The sequence below is a fragment of the Pinus tabuliformis genome, chromosome 7 (genome assembly GCF_031772625.1).
Source record: "Pinus tabuliformis cultivar Carrire ecotype Pingquan chromosome 7, CPIR1, whole genome shotgun sequence".
In the NCBI taxonomy this organism is placed as follows: Eukaryota; Viridiplantae; Streptophyta; class Pinopsida; order Pinales; family Pinaceae; genus Pinus; species Pinus tabuliformis.
The window spans coordinates 12,317,285-12,327,157 of NC_142293.1; the positions used below are offsets into that span (position 1 = coordinate 12,317,285).

At 40.4% G+C, this 9,873-nt stretch overlaps 2 pseudogenes; both read right to left on the reverse strand.

Moving 5' to 3' along the window:
* Positions 1 to 5,751: 5,751 nt before the first annotated feature.
* On the reverse strand, positions 5,752 to 6,840 carry LOC149244888 (ammonium transporter 3 member 1 pseudogene; annotated as a pseudogene).
* Positions 6,841 to 6,850: 10 nt separating this feature from the next.
* On the reverse strand, positions 6,851 to 7,636 carry LOC149244889 (alpha-aminoadipic semialdehyde synthase pseudogene; annotated as a pseudogene).
* Positions 7,637 to 9,873: the final 2,237 nt, after the last annotated feature.

Here is a 9,873-nt window from a genome sequence, read left to right on the forward strand (position 1 = left end):
ACCTGCCTTCGTCATATGTTACTTGCACTTCGTGGTGTAAAAGCACCATATCTTGCTCATTTGGAAAATACTTCAGCCACTCTTCCATGCAGGAACAAATGATATCAAATGCACTCTTGCATGCTTCAGGGATTTTTCTCTCATCGTCAAGTCCCAAATATCTGACGCAAAAAGCCACTTTATTTGCACTCGTACTACTTTTGCAACAGCCAACTCTGACCAGGATATTTGCAATATCCATCTGTTCAGTGCTGTGCCCTGCTTCAGTAACATCTTTTTGAGTATGGTTGTTTTTTAAAGCTTCCCTTAAAAGCTCTTGAAGAAACATACTGAAAGAAGGCGTTGAATGATTTACTCCAATGCCTTGTGTCAGCATAGGGTGAATTTCATTGTTGAAATAGCCAAGCTTAGCAAGAGCGCTCATAATTTCACTCAAACCTTCATAACGAAGAGTCGCCCTAAAGATTGTAGACGCTTCATTAGTGATACCATACAAGTCACCGTAAACCAAAGAGTCACGATTGGGAAGCCTCTCCAAAGCAAAAATCGGAAGATGAGGAAGGCGAAAGCATGTTGCTGAATCATAAAGATCCTCACCAGCAACCATTATAGTTTGTCCCTCAGAAATATAAACTGCTGGATTATGACCCGCCCTTAAAGCTCCTGCAAGACTCCAACTGAACTTATAGCCCAATGGATTATTTGCCAATCCCTTAAACGCCTTGGCCATATCAACCGTCGTTCTTGAAGACCAAGCAGGAGAACTCGAAGAGCGCTCAGCAACATTACGAAAGTTGTTATATTCTTTGACATTCAACCTTTAATTTAACGTTCTTGTCTGCATATGCACTATTTATGGAGATATCTGGATCACCGGATGAAGCGTGATTTCCATTTTTGCAGAGAAACAATAAAAATTTGATTGTCTGCCCTGTGCGTCACGCGGCATAGCTAGTGCGCCGCACTGTTTGTGTGCGTCGCGCATGTGTTATTTTAACACAGTGTGATAGCACCCAGTGCGCCACGCGGCCCATGTGCGCCGCGCCAGTCATCCTATGCGCCGCGCTGCCAATTTCATCCTCACGCCTTTAAACTTCGGTCCCAAGTTTCTTCAAATCATTCTCCCATTTCGTCATCTCGCTCATAAAAGTCTCAATGTACAATCTAACTTCATTCACCATATTTTGATTACTTATTTGATTGACTTGTTGTGCTCTCATCGTAAGCATGACAGATTGCCCCATCATCGAAAGTTTGATCCGGAACACTAACAATCTCCAACCGTGGATTTAGAAGAATATCAACCTTAATATGTACAAAGATCTCTATATGCCAGGAATGGAAAGATTTAAATTGCAACAGTCTAATGTTTTTTTGGAAGCATAATTTTGGGCACCGTACCTTTCCCTGTTTTCTGATAAGTTGTAAAATCCGTTCCTATGGAATACTCTGCTTCCTTTCTTGATTGATCCGGCATACGTAGTGAAAGTCCAATCATTTCCTGAACACCAACATAATGCTTCCAAGCCTTGTCAATCTTGTAGTCACTGGATAACAATCGATAATTTGATAGAGAAAGATCATAATCACACAACATAAAGGCATAGTCTCCCAAAATTCTGATCTGAGGCTCTATCAAACTAAATGTGTAGAAGGACCTATTCGGAACATCAACAATATCATTCTTCCCCTTATGCCACCAAAGGTTTTTAAACTGATTTTTCAACCCATTCCTTGTTGCTGAAACCTGTTGATTCAAGGAGCGTATTTTCTGCTCCATATATGGGATAATATTTCTTTACAGAAAATTCTTGCATGAATTCATTAATCTGTTCCAAGTCATTTCTATTGAAACCACGGCCTAGAACATGGTCAGATGATGAATTATCAAAGATGATGAAACAAAAGGAGTCCAGATATCTTCTGATGAGATCTCTTCATTTGATTGTGAAGAATTAATACATAGCAGCCTACAATCATGTGGTCCAAAAGTTCCCTTCATTTCCAATAGTATTTCATTGGCTTTGTCTGCAGGTCCATCTTCAATAAAGGAAAAATGGTACTATATGAGTAAATTAATTTTCTCGTACTTAATGTTGTCTAGGGGCTTTCAGTCATACACTTGTTGATATGAGATATAAGTAGATTAGCTTTGAAGAATCCTGCTCCAACCCCCGTAGATTTTTCTTTGTCTCTTTGTGCTGATGATGTTCTGTCTGTTTGTGTTTTTTGCAGGGATAGGGGCTGCTGAACCTAGAAAGATGGGCAGGGCTGCCTAAAGAGCTGTAAAACCTTATCAACCATGTACTGAACGAACTTAATAATTTCTTCTTTAAAACAGAGTTTTGAAGAAGAAATGTCCTTCAGCATTATTAATAATGTCAATCTTGAAGTGAAACCTTATTGGAGCTCTCTTTGGCCTGCAGGCGTTAGTGAACACTTCTGGAGACAAAACCCTCGACTCAAGGATTAAAATGACCCTTTTTGACCAAACTGGTATTTGATGACTGCAAATGACGAGAAATGAACCTTGGTGAATTTGGATGAACCTTGGTGAATTTGGCTCTGACAGAGGACTGACAAGACTGAGTCTAACATTGGCTCCAATTGGGATGGCAGCTGCCGCTCCGTGGAGGTGCCAAGAACATTAGATCTCTGGGAGAGCTAGACAGTGCCTTTGTCCATTGGGCTATGGAGTCCATTATTCCGACAAACCAACATGACTCGATTTGTTGACTGCAACTTGACTCAAACTGACTCAATGTAAACTGAAATGGCTACAAAACTTGACTCTAACAAACTAACTCAAAATGGCAAAGACCTAGACTAAAAACTTAAAGCTGGGTGGCAGTACATGGCCACCCGTGTTTCTTACAAGGCAATATATCCTCAAACTATATCAAAATGCCAATGAAACCACTCAAGAAGATGGCTTCTTGACTGATTCTTCCTATCAGATCTTCTGGTCAACAGTACAAACTGATCACTGGGCATCCAAAAACATAGTTGACCATGATCTCCTTCATCACTGAACACTGCAACAATCACCTTCACTGCTGGCTGCAACAGATTTGCCATTGGATCATGAAAAACATGAAGATTTGCTATTGCCACCTCCTGCTGAAAAAACAAGGTGTCCTTTGCTTCAAATTCTGATCTTCCTTCATCATGTACTTCAGTGAAAGTATGCTCCTGGGCTTTAAAAAACTCTGAACAGGTAGATGAGCAGATATCTTCTTGGAAAAACATTTCAACACATGAAACATATGAAGAAGAATCTGAATGGAAATCCTGAATGTTTTGATCTTCCGTGGTGTCAATGTACTGTAGGTCATTTTCATATGATATGATAGCCAGGTCATGTTCCTTATTACATTCAGTAATCATAAGAAGAGAGGCTTCATATGATTCTTGAAACTCAGGCATGACGTCTCTATCATCTATCATAAATTCATCCAGAGAAACTTTTTCACCTACTTGAACAAAGATATCCTCTTGCTGTTCATCAATTGGCTGGATTACCTTGGTAGGAAGGTTGTGTTCTGATGAGATGAGGGAAGTTAGGCCTGTAACTCTGCCTTCTTCGTTTGAGGCAGCCTCAACAATGCATTTCTCTTCTATGGGATCCGGAACAACCTGTTTTTCCTCATTTATTTCAACCAGATCTGAAATAGTACTTCTTCTTTCCTCATTTTCGGCCATATGGAACTCTTCAACCTGCTGATTCTGATCCTGTTGCAAAGTTTCCACTACGAGTTCTGTAGACTGCTGAAATGGATTTTCGTACAATGCTTCCATGATTTCTTCGTCCATAAAATTATCATCCTCATAGTATTTTTCAAGATTCTCAATAAAACCATAAGCGTGCTTGCAACAATCCTGAACTAAATTTAATGATGGATAAGATTCTTTATACTTCTCAAAGAATATTGAATGAAAATCCTTTAGACAATAGATGGAAGCAGGTGGCAAACTTTCATACCAAGACCGGGCTTCGTCTTCTAGAGTAGCCATAAACATTTTCATCAAACAATCCTCAGGAAAATTGATCTTTAATCTATGCACATGAATGTGAAATTTCACCGGATGAAGAGCAGCATCATTACCTTCCAAATTTCTGAACATAGGCAAATTATTTGACCAATATACCTTGGGCATTTTATTTGGAAAACCTGGGATGTGATCTCGGCTCATGGGAGCGTATCTTCTTGCAATCCGATCCATCTTAAGAAATCTCAAAGCTACTGATCCCTCTGCAGTGGAGTCACCATGAAGGACTGATTGCATGGATTCTTCAGTGAATGGAGTCACCAGGTGAATGATTTCAGCCGTCTTCTTATGTCTGATTGTTTTTCACCATCAACAATCAGCTCTGAACTTGAGATATGTACTGGGGCAAAACAATCTTCAAGCAAACCATTTTCTTCCCCAGTGGAGTCGCCACTATGTTAGCACTTGAATCTGCCTTAGGCTGAAGGAAGGCGAGGTTCAAGGCAACACCAAACCAAGCTCAGCCTCGTAGCTAGCCCTACGAGGACAGGAGAGGGCTCTCTCCGGGTCTATCTCGATAAAATGATCAATAGAGCCCGAGATGATTTAAATGATAACTGATTTAGGCTAGTAAAATGAATTTGAATGGGGGGTATTTGATTTAATGAGTAAGTCGCTGGGCTGCATGGGACAAGGAACAGTTTGAACAGAGAAATAGAATCAAAGACACAGAGTATCTCCTGAGGCAAGATAGGCAAGAGATTTAACATCAAATTTGAAATACTGTGGAGTGGGTGAACTGTTGAGATGTTGACAAGGGCATAGAGGATGAATCCTTGTCAAACAGAAGAAAACATTAAATATGAACACTTTCCCAAGATAGAGCAATAAATTGGATTCTGCCTTTCTCATTTAAAAGTATTCATTTAGAAATGATTATGAAATGAAATGGAAACATAACCAAGCTACATATGAAACAAAGGAAAAGACAAATGTTAAATTCATACCACAAGAATCTCAGGGGTCAGAGCTGTATCTTTTCATTAAATCCCTATAAAAACTGTACAGTGAAATTTTCCTTCACAGCTCTCCCACTGTTTGCCAGAACTCAGAACCCTTTACACATAATTTTCCTACAATAAATAGACTCACTCTATCAAAAAATGAATCGATTCAGAACAATGGGACAATTTAATCATTACTAACTGAAGATGAAAAGCCATCCATCGCTGAAGGAGCAGCGTTACATTTTTGCTCAGATCTGAAAAAGTGACATCTGTAGGTCTGAATCCTTTGAAATTGTAACTGAAGACAAAAATATGCCCCGTGTCTTACTTCTCTGCTACGGTTGAATGTCGTACGTTTTACATTTGGGCGTTAAATCTGTGACTGTTCGCTTTAATTTGGCTTTACGGTTTCTGACTTTTTGCCTTCCCTTGCGTATGCTCCTTTTTCTCTTCTTTTTATAACTCCTTTCTCCAGATGGTTTCTTTATGAACAAAGAGTCGTGGCTGCTCTTTCTAACTGTCCTTTATGTCTGAGACGGGAAGACACAGTTGCTTATTTATTTCTCAATTGTTTCTTTGTTTGTATAGTCTTGGGAGTTCGCCCTTGCTCCTTTCAACAGAAGTTGGATGAAATTCATTAGACAATAAAAACAAATTAAAAGTAAAACAAACCATAGCAAAGTAACAATCTCTCCTGCAAAATACAGAAATCGACAAACAATAGAGACTAGTCTCTGCAAGACACCAAACTTCTTCATAATTCGATTGTTGCTCCTCTGGCACCCTGCCTTATGCCACCTCTGTGACTTGGTGTACCATCAGTCCATCCATGCTTGGAGATATCATATTTCTCACCATCTCCCCACAGAGCATAAGCTTCCTCGCCATGAACTGCATCATCTCCAATCAGAAGTTTCTCCTCTGACATCCTTAAGGGGATCACCAAGCGTATCACAAGCAAGATTATGGTTGTTACTACAACATTCCACCCTATTATAAAACTTGCTCTCGCTAGCTGCTTAAGGAATTGCTTCCCACCACTTCCTCAATACAAGGCTCCCCTTAAACCTGTCTTCGAAAAGTAGAGGTCACACAGAGTAGGCTCCGCGAAAAGGCCAGTAAGTGCTCCACCCAATACTCCCGCAACAGCATGAGTATGGAATACGCCGAGTGTGTCATCAACCATCTGTAATAGCTTCGATTTCTTATGCAGAACCATCATCGTGTACCATGGGATGCTTCCAGACAACACACCCATGGCAATGGCTGCCCATCCTTCCACAACACCTGCAGCAGGAGTAATGCAGACAAGCCCTGTTATCATTCCCTGGACAGCTACAATGACAGAGGGTTTTCCGAAAAATATTACATCCAGACAAGTCCACACCAGGAGACTAACGGCTGCACATATGTTGGTATTTAACACTGCCATTGATGAATAAATGTTTGCAGTGTAAGGATCCCCTCCATTAAATCCATCCCACCCCAGCCACAAAAGCCCTGCTCCAGCCAGCACTAGCAGGACACTATTTGAAGGAAATATTTCGCGGTCCTGTTTTAGCCAAGGTCCAACCCAATACGCTGCAGTGAAACCAACAATGCCTGCAGAGACGTGGATAACATAACCTCTGGAATAATCAATCACGTACCATTGGGAAAGGAATCCTCCTCCCCATAAGCTGAAGGCTCCGACTGTATATGAGAAGGTGAGCCATAGTGGCACAAATGCCATCCATGCCCTGATATCCATTCTTCCCAGCACCGAACCAGCTAATAAAATCAATGTTATTGCGGTGAAAACAAACTGTAAATACACCATGGAAGCCATAGGAAAGTAAGCGGTGGCCTGTGCTTCAGGAATTACTGTTTTTCCGATGAGGAAGATTTGATCTAGTGCTGGACCTGCCTTTGTCATATGTTACTTGCACTTCGTGGTGTAAAAGCACCATATCCTGCTCATTTGGAAAATACTTCAGCCGCTCTTCCATGCGGGAACAAATGATATCAAATGCACTCTTGCATGCTTCAGGGATTTTTCTCTCATCGTCAAGTCCCAAATATCTGACGCAAAAAGCCACTTTATTTGCACTCGTACTACTTTTGCAACAGCCAACTCTGACCAGGATATTTGCAATATCCATTTGTTTAGTGCTGTGCCCTACTTCAGTAACATCTTTTTGAGTTTGGTTGTTTTTTAAAGCTTCCCTTAAAAGCTCTTGAAGAAACATACTAAAAGAAGGCGTTGAATGATTTACTCCAATGCCTTGTGTCAGCATAAGGTGAATTTCATTGTTGAAATAGCCAAGCTTAGCAAGAGCGCTCATAATTTCACTAAAACCTTCATAACGAAGAGTCACCCTAAAGATTGTAGACGCTTCATTAGTGATACCATACAAGTCACCGTAAACCAAAGAGTCATGATTGGGAAGCCTCTCCAAAGCAAAAACCGGAAGATGAGGAAGGCGAAAGCATGTTGCTGAATCATAAAGATCCTCACCAGCAACCATGATAGTTTGTCCCTCAGAAATATAAACTGCTGGATTATGACCCGCCCTTAAAGCTCCTGCAGGACTCCAACTGAACTTATAGCCCAATGGATTATTTTCCAATCCCTTAAACGCCTTGGCCATATCAACCATCGTTCTTGAAGACCAAGCAGGAGAACTCGAAGAGCGCTCAGCAACATTATGAAAGTTGTTATATTCTTTGACACTCAGCCTTTAATTCAATGTTCTTGTCTACATATGCACTATTTATGGAGATATCTGGATCACCGGATGAAGCGTGATTTCAATTTTTGCAGAGAAACAATAAAAATTTGATTGTCTGCCCTGTGCGTCGCACGGCATAGCCAGTGCGCCACGCCGTTTGTGTGCGCCGCGCATGTGTTATTTTAACACGATGTGATAGCGCCCAGTGCACTGCGCCAGTCATCCTATGCACCGCGCTGCCAATTTCATCCTCACGCCTTTAAACTTCGGTCCCAAGTTGCTTCAAATCATTCTCCCATTTCGTCATCTCGCTCATAAAAGTCTCATTGTACAATCTAACTTCATTCACCATATTTTGATTACTTATTTGTGATTGACTTGCTGTGCTCTCATCGTAAGCATGACAGATTGCCCCATCATCGAAAGTTTGATCCAGAACACTAACAATCTCCAGCCGTGGATTTAGAAGAATATCAACCTTAATATGTACAAAGAGCTCTATATGCCAGGAATGGAAAGCTTTAAATTGCAACAGTCTAATGTTTTTTTGGAAGCATAATTTTGGGCACCGTACCTTTCCCTGTTTTCTAATAAGTTGTAAAAGCCGTTTCTATGGAATACTCTGCTTCCTTTCTTGATTGATCCAGCATACGTAGTGAAAGTCCAATCATTTCCTAAACACCAGCATAACGCTTCCAAGCCTTGTCAATCTTGTAGTCACTGGATAACAATCGATAATTTGAAAGAGCAAGATCATAATCACGCAACATAAAGGCATAGTCTCCCAAAATTCTGATCTGAGGCTCTATCAAACTAAATGTGTAGAAGGACCTATTCGGAACATCAACAGTATCATTCTTCCCCTTATGCCACCAAAGGTTTTTAAACTGATTTTTCAACCCCTTCCTTGTTGCTGAAACCTGTTGATTCAAGGAGTGTATTTTCTGCTCCATATATGGGATAATATTCTTTACAGAAAATTCTTGCATGAATTCATTAATCTGTTCCAAGTCATTTCTGTTGAAACAACGGCCTAGAACATGGTCAGATGATGAATTATCAAAGATGATGAAACAAAAGGAGTCCAGATATCTTCTGATGAGATCTCTTCATTTTATTGTGAAGAATTAATACATAGCAGCCTACAATCATGTGGTCCAAAAGTTCCCTTCATTTCCAATAGTATTTCATTGGCTTTGTCTACAGGTCCATCTTCAATAAAGGAAAACTGGTACTATATGAGTAAATGAATTTTCTCGTACTTAATGTTGTCTAGGGGCTTTCAGTCATACACTTGTTGATATGAGATATAACTAGATTAGCTTTGAAGAATGCTGCTCCAACCCCCATAGATTTTGCTTTGTCTCTTTGTGTTGATGATGTTCTGTCTGTTTGTGTTTTTTGCAGGGATAGGGCCTGCTGAACCTAGCAAGATGGGTAGGGCTGCCTGAAGAGCTGTAAAACCCATGTACTGAATGAACTTAATAATTTCTTCTTTAAAATAGAGTTTTGAAGAAGAAATGTCCTTCAGCATTATTAATAATGTGAATCTTGAAGTGAAACCTTATTGGAGCTCTCTTTGGCCTGTAGGCGTTAGTGAACACTTCTGGAGACAAAACCCTGGACTCAAGGATTAAAATGACCCTTTTTGACCAAACTAGTATTTGATGACTGCAAATGACGAGAAATGAACCTTGGTGAATTTGGATGAACCTTGGTGAATTTGGCTCTGACAGAGGACTGACAAGACTGAGTCTAACACTATTCTCATGTTTAATCCCACTAGTCTAGATGATGTATATGTTCAAGCTACTCATCTAGAAGCTAGAGGAAAGAATGGAAATCCAAAAGTTGGGGGATCATCCCAGCCCACTGCAAGAAAGAACAAGGAGAAAAAGAAAATAGAAATGGAAAGCAAGGAAGGCCAATACCGCACAGAAAAGTAAGGCTTCATGCACTCACTATAAGAAGGATGGGCATGATGATGAGCACTGTTGGATTCTGCATCTAGAGCTAAGACCTAAGAAGTTCGAGGGAAAAAAGAAGAAGACTGCTGCAGCTATTCAGAAAGATTTGGGGTTGGACTCAAGAGATGAAACAACCATTGCAGCCACAAGTATAAAAGGTAAGAATTCTGAAGCATCTACTAGTAATTCTGCACAATC